This window comes from Terrapene carolina, unplaced genomic scaffold (assembly GCF_002925995.2).
Source record: "Terrapene carolina triunguis isolate 2854851 unplaced genomic scaffold, T_m_triunguis-2.0 Scaffold111, whole genome shotgun sequence".
NCBI lineage: Eukaryota > Metazoa > Chordata > Testudines > Emydidae > Terrapene > Terrapene triunguis.
The window spans coordinates 16,179,997-16,186,956 of record NW_020664462.1 but is presented as its reverse complement, the minus strand read 5'-3'; positions in this window follow the sequence as shown (position 1 = coordinate 16,186,956).

The following is a 6,960-nucleotide window of genomic DNA, read 5'->3' as shown; positions in this document are numbered from 1 at the left end:
ACAAACCTAGGAAGCATTCTCTGCAGCATTTTCTTCTTTGGTTATTATTATTATTCCAAGGAGAGCAGTGGGGGGGCAAAAAAAACCCTAACTTGTTTCAAGACTGAGCTTGATAAATTTATGGAGCGGATGGTATGATGAGACTGCCTACAATGGCGTGTAGCCGATCTGCGACTGCTAGCAGCAAATATCTCCAGTGGCCGGTGATGGGACACTAGATGGGGAGGGCTCTGAGTTACTACAGAGAATTCTTTTCCAGGTGTCTGGCTGGTGGGTCTTGCCCACATGCTCAAGGGTCTAACTGATTGCCATATTTGGGGTTGGGAAGGAATTTTCTCCCAGGTCAGATTGGCAGAGACCCTGGGGTTTTTATGCCTTCCTCTGCAGCATGGGCCATGGGTCACTTGCAGGTTTAAATTGGTGTAAATTGTGTATTATCTGTAACTTGAAGTCTTTAAATCATGATTTGAGGACTTCAGTAACTTAGCCAGAGGTTATGAGTCTATTACAGGAGTGGGTGAGTGAGGTTCTGTGGCCTGCAATGTGCAGGAGGTCAGACTAGAATTGATCATGATGATCCCTTCTGGCCTTAAAGTCTATGAATCTCTATTACTTGTATTATAGTAGTGCCTAGGAGCCTTAGGCATGGATCAGGACCCCCACTGTGCTAGGCGCTGTACAAACACAGAACAAAAAACAGGCCCTGCCTCAAAGAGCTTACAATCTAACTACAAGACAAGAGACAACAGATGGATACAGACAGACAGGGGAGCACAAGGAAACAATGAGACAATATTGCATGATAGACAGTGGTCTTAGCACATGAGCAGCCTAACTGTTGTCAAGTTTTGTGTAGGCTTCATGACAGAGGAAAGTTTTAAGGAGGATTTTGAAAGACAATAATGAGTTAGTTTTTCAGATGTTTATGGGGAGTTCCTCCCAAGCATGAGGGTCAGTATCAGAGAAAGCATAAAGATGCAGGTGGGTGGTGGAGGCTGGCACCATGGGCTGATCGGAGCTGAGAGTTGACCTTTATTATTACAAAGTTCTAGTCATCTCCAGAACATTACATGAGGTAATAAACTTGGTGGTCCTCATCAGTTAATATGCCTCTGGCCAGTAGGTAAATCTCTTGTCCAATGGGACCCATATTTATTTGGTAATTTCTGCAACAACATTGTTTAAACTCATGAAAATAGATAGTAACATGTCTATAAATTGGGGTTATTAAAGATAGCAAGATAACTATAAACATAATGTTACCCACTCACATGCATCAAACAATGCAACACATCAAATATGGGTAATAATTCTTGGTGTAACAACAGGATAGCTATAGGTTGTATGGGTCTTCAACTCTTACAGTTGTAGGTTGGCCTGAACTCTGCCAAACCAGTATTGACTCTAAGAATGATAAATTCCTGGAGTGCAGGAAAGTAAGGGCAGAATGAAATAATATGTAAATTAGTTGTATCGAAGTAGGGGGTTAAATGGGAAAGTTGGCAGAATTAACTAAATCAGCTCCACTAAGCAGCAGACACAGGCAGCAATTCTGACTGCATTTTGACTGACAAGTAGCTAGCTAAGAGGTACTTGTGGTGTTATTACCCTCCCTCTCAGTACCTCTCCTGTCCTTCTGATGTAAACCCAAGTGGATAAATCTTAAGTATTCAGAGACAATTACATACCCTTGATGATGCTCATTGGGAAATCAAAGTTGCTATCTTTGCTGTCAGAGATTTAGGCTGGAGATGCACAAACTAAAGAATCATGGCTGCTGAACTATTTGGAGAGATCTAAAATTACTCATTTCTTGTGGCCACCTGGTCTCTTCAACATCTGCTGAGTGTTTGGCTCAGATACTGACTACTATCTGAATTCACAACACATATGACATGATGTGTTAAAAGTAGTGTAACACAACAGCAGCATTTTAAAGGGAAATAATTTTTATTTTTCAGAGTGATGTACAGTTGCCAATCCATCATCTTTCTGAATGTTCTCCCCCCGCTAGCCTCCTGAGATGTTCAGCGCCAAACAAACTCCCAAGAGTTCAGATTGTTCACAACATAGAAAATGTAGTAGCTTGTAACAAACTATTTTCAATAGCCTTGAGTTAATTCATTACTGAGTATCACTAGTTTCCTAAGTTTTAAGTAGGAGCTTGTGAGTAGCAGTCAGATGAAATCAGAAGTCTCATGAACATAGCAATCCATTTAATTTTCCAAAAGCTCGTTTACCTCCTCAGCACTAGTGTCTGATTGATGATGGGGTGCACTTTATGAACTAGAAATGATGTGGCTACTGGCCAATATGCAATAATATGAAATATTACAAGAAGAACACTTAATATTTCATGATTGATACCTCATCCATTGTGAAGGAATGGACCTCTGCTGAAAATATCACCAATATATAGTTCAAGCTGAGAAAAATAATCCGAGTGACAAAATAATAAAGATCAAGCACTCAATAGCTAACTGAAAGGGAAAATTATTAGTAGTGGGCAAATCCTTAAACTGAACTCCTGATTCAGTTTTGAGTAAGGCCTGATTAAATGCTGACTATGGACTTCAGGAGATGGGTTTCCTATTTTTGTAGCACTAAATGCTTCTAATAAGGTTGCCATGACAGGGTCTCATGGCATCAGTAGCCAATAGGTTTGTGACTAACTTCTTTTCTGGATTCCTCCAGAATCCCTTGCTCGGTTTCTCTTTTAGTGGTGCAGCTTCCATCAGTCCAGGTTTGAGTAGACCAGCAAGTGACTCTTCCCGGAATCTATTAATACTGCTGGATGGTGTCTCTCAGTACCAACGCTAGTTACTACCTCCTCCTGGGCGATGAGTGTGCCATCTCTGCAGCATTATTATAATCAGTAGGTCATCTGTTCATTTTATTAATTGACCTAGTATCCATCCTATTCTGTTCTCAACTACTTTTCTCTCCTCAGTCCATCAGTTTTTTGCATATCCATGTGCAGGTTGTGTTGCCTTCTCTGCCATGAAATCTAGTCATTTTAAAATATTGTCCACTTAATTTTTTCCTTTGTTATTTTCTTCTCTGTGTTGTTCCTGCACCATTATGGAGCAATTCTGTTAACAAATATTTTGACTTCTTAATCCCACAGTTCTCTACAATATGATACACATAGCATTTGGTTACAGCTTTACATTACAAAGCCTCAGTGCTTTTCAAATCTTCTGGTTTTGACTGTATCTCTCTCTCTCTTTCTCCCACTGCCCTTCCCCCATGCTATATATAAGCACAGACTGAATCTAGGCATTTATCAGCCTTGGTTTTGTGATAAGTCCTTTTATGAACCCTATTAGTCTTTACATTTCATACACATGAACATAGAACGTGCCAATACCAACTTTCTAGCGGAATCTGGGATAGTCCATTTCTTTACATTGTGGATTTAGAAATAGAATTTCTTTCCTTGTTCAACCTCTTTATTTCCAGTTTATATTGTGGCTGCAATATGCCATTGCAGAAGTGTCATCACCTTTATCTTTTTACATTCTGATGTAGTCTGTAATCAACACTAGCTTCAGCTACTCTCATTACTAGCTCTTGAAGTGATTCTTCAGACTCAGCAAGAACAACATCATCATCAGATTACAGCATCTGCTTCCTCCAATTTCAATTTTACCACTGTAACCAACAACAATGCACATTTGCATTTCAGTGTACTGAGAGAACCGATGCTGTGCTATAATGCTGGACTCCCTTCCTGCTATTCAACTCCTGTGCAGTGCCCTTTGTGGTTTTTTTCTTACTACTTTTTTTCTGGTCATGACTGAGATAGCACTTACAGTCCAGCAGGTACAGTACGTTAAGTAAAGGCACAAGAAAGCCCATGCAGATGCCTTGAGAACTGTGTGGCTGATTCAAATACCTTTTTATATTCTATTGCACATGCTCATTGTAGTTGTTTATGATTTGTTTTTTTTCCAGGACTATTCTGAGTGCTGATTTCTAATGTTGTCACCTCTCACGTAGTCTATGGTTTGCTGATACCATGCTTACTTCCACTTTCATATTCTTCAGTCTCTCTCAGAAAACCAAGTACATTATTTCTTTTTTGTGTTTGAGGAATGAGTGCAATTGTCTGGCAATGTGCACATTCCCCTAGGCTTCTTTTTCTTTGTTAGGGAATGAGTTTGGTGTCTTGCACTAGTCCCATGGTCACTGCCCACTTTTCCACAGAAGTTTGAAGTTCTTGATACCTGTCTAGCAACAGATAAAGTGTTCAGTACAGGTATCCACAAAGCCAGGCAGGCATGCTATTTAAAACATGTAAGGAATGATGCCATAGTTAATGGTCAGTTGTCCCCTATAACTGTGTGAAAAAATAATATTCAGAATAAAGATCAGATAGGAGTTCTAAGCACAGTAACCAATGTTCTAGTTTTCCTATTTGAGAATGACATAAACTCACTTTTTAATTGGTTTACCTCTACTCTAGCAAAAGGGAAAGGGCTTGTTTGAAAAAATAATATAGAAAGCTTTTAGGCCTTAAAGAGGATCCATTTCTATATACGTGTTTAAGAGGTGAATTCCTAGGACAGTAACGAGTTTCCATGCTTTATTGCATTGTATCTTCAACTGCACTGAAAACTTGGGCCGCACAGAGGTTTTGGGGGGGCCCCAGGCAAAATCTGAAACGAAGGGACCCCACCATTCCAAAACAATTATTACTGAGGGGAGGCCGGGGGAGGGGAAGAAGGGGAGTACAGAGTGAGCCCATACTGCACTCGTCTGGCAGCAGCAGCTTGGCTCCTGTCCTAAGGGTCTGGGCCTGGTTCTCTGCTCCAGGCATTGCAAAGTGGCGCTCAGGTTTGCAGTGCTAATCAGGTTTGGCCCAGAGGCCGCTCCTTCATGATGGAGGGGCCACTAAGCCAAATGAGGGCTGCTAGGCCAAACCTGTAACCCCACATGCCAGGTCGTGATGCCAGTTGGTTTGGAGGTCCTCTCAAACTGGGGGACCAGGACAAGATACCCCTTTTGCCTCTGCTCCCCCAAGTGGCCCTTCTGAAAATCTTGTAATGGAATGTTTCAGTGGTCACAGCATTTAACCAAAGGCCCCTGTATGCCATACCAAAGTTCACGTATGTTCTCTTCAGCGCTGTTTGCAAACTCAGGAAACACAACCATAAGTTGACTTATCCTCAGTTCACATTTTCAAGGTTATCATAAGGATCAGTAGGACTTGAATCCAGGCCTGCAGGGCTATTAGGCAACCAAGAGCCCCACACTTGCAGTCAGTGCCGCCTATAAACAACGCCACACCACAATCCAGAGAGGCTACACATTGCGAGAAGTCCCACGTTGAGTGATCTGACTGACAGTTATCTTAGCGATCCCTGATTGGCTCCTTGATCCTAACTAAGCCCCTGGGGGCATACCAGGAAGTGTCCTGGCAACAAAGTGGATCCCTAGCTAGTTGCCACGACCTGCTTCTCAACTCCTGATATTCACCCCAGCTTGACTCGGATTCTGACTCCTGATTGTGGCCTGGAACTTTAACGCTGACCCTGATTTCTGATACTGACACTGGCTTTGACCCCTGGCTTTGGATTCTGGCTCCCACTAATTCTGCCTACCTTCCCCGAGGATTCTGAAAATTATTTTCACAACCATACAAGCTAGAAACATCATTTCTTATACACAAGATTGTAGAACTGATTAAAACCAGTGGTGAGCTGGAGCTGGTTCGCACCTGTTCGCAAGAACCAGTTGTTAAATTTAGAAGTTGGTGTAGAACCGGTTGTAAAAGGGCCAGTGGGTGGGGAAACTCCGGTCCGCGGGCCACATCCAGCCCGCGGGACAGTCCTGTCCGGCCCGCCTGAGCTCCTCCGCTTCCCCCCACTCTCGCAGAGCCTCGGTGTGCCGCGCCGCCAGCGCCAGTGCTCTGGGCAGCTCTGCAGCTCCTGCCGCTTTGAGCAGCATGGTAAGGGGGCCGGGGCTGGGAAGAGGGGTTGATAAGGGGCAGGGAGCGGTTGGAGGGGACGGAGGTTCTGGGGGGGCAGTCAGGGGACGGGGAACGGGGGGGGTTGGGTAGGCATGGGAGTTCTGGGGATCTGTCGGGGTGGTGGTGGATGGGGTCGGGGCAGTCGGGACAGGGAGCGGGACGGGTTGGGTAGGGGGTGGGGTCCTGGGGAGCAGTTAAGGTGGAGGGGTCTCGGGAGGGGGTGGTCGGGGACAAGGAGCGGGGGGGTTGATGGGTTGCGGGTTCTGAAGGGGGGCAGTTGGAGGCAGGAAGTGGGTTGGGGTCGGATGGGTGGGTGGGTGGGTGGGGGAGACAGGCACGTGGGGCTTGTACTCACCGCGCGGTTCCCTACCGTGTCTTTGGCGGCACTTCGACAGCGGGGGCGGATCTTCACTCACTCTGGGTGAAGGACCCGCCACCGAAATGCCGCTGAAAACCCAGAGCGAGTGAAGGCCCCCCCACCGCCGAAGTGCCGCCGAGGACCCGCTAGGGAACCGGTTATTAGGATTTTGGGAACTCATCACTGATTAGAACAACCATAGTGGGTCAGACTATGTCCATATGTCCATCTAGCCTAGTATCCTATCCTCTGACAGTGGTCAGTGCCAGGTGATTCAAATGGAATGAACAGAACCAGGGCCGGCTCTGGCTTTTTTGCCGCCCCAGGCAAAAAAGCCTCCGGCCGCCCCCCCCCATGGGGGGGGTGGCCGGAGCCCCGGGGGGAGGGCGGCGAGCCCCGGCGGGGGCTCCGCTCTCCCCCCGGCGGCCGGGGAGAGGGCGCCGGGGAGGGAGGGCGGCCGGAGCCCTGGGAGGAGGGCGGCGAGCCCCAGCGGGGGCTCGGCTCTCCCCCTGGCGGCCAGAGCGCCGGGGGCAGGGCGGCGAGCCCCGGCCAGGGGGTGGGGGGGTGGGGGGGGGGGCGCGGGGGGGGGGAGGGCGGCCAGAGCGCCAGGGGGAGGGCGGCGAGCCCA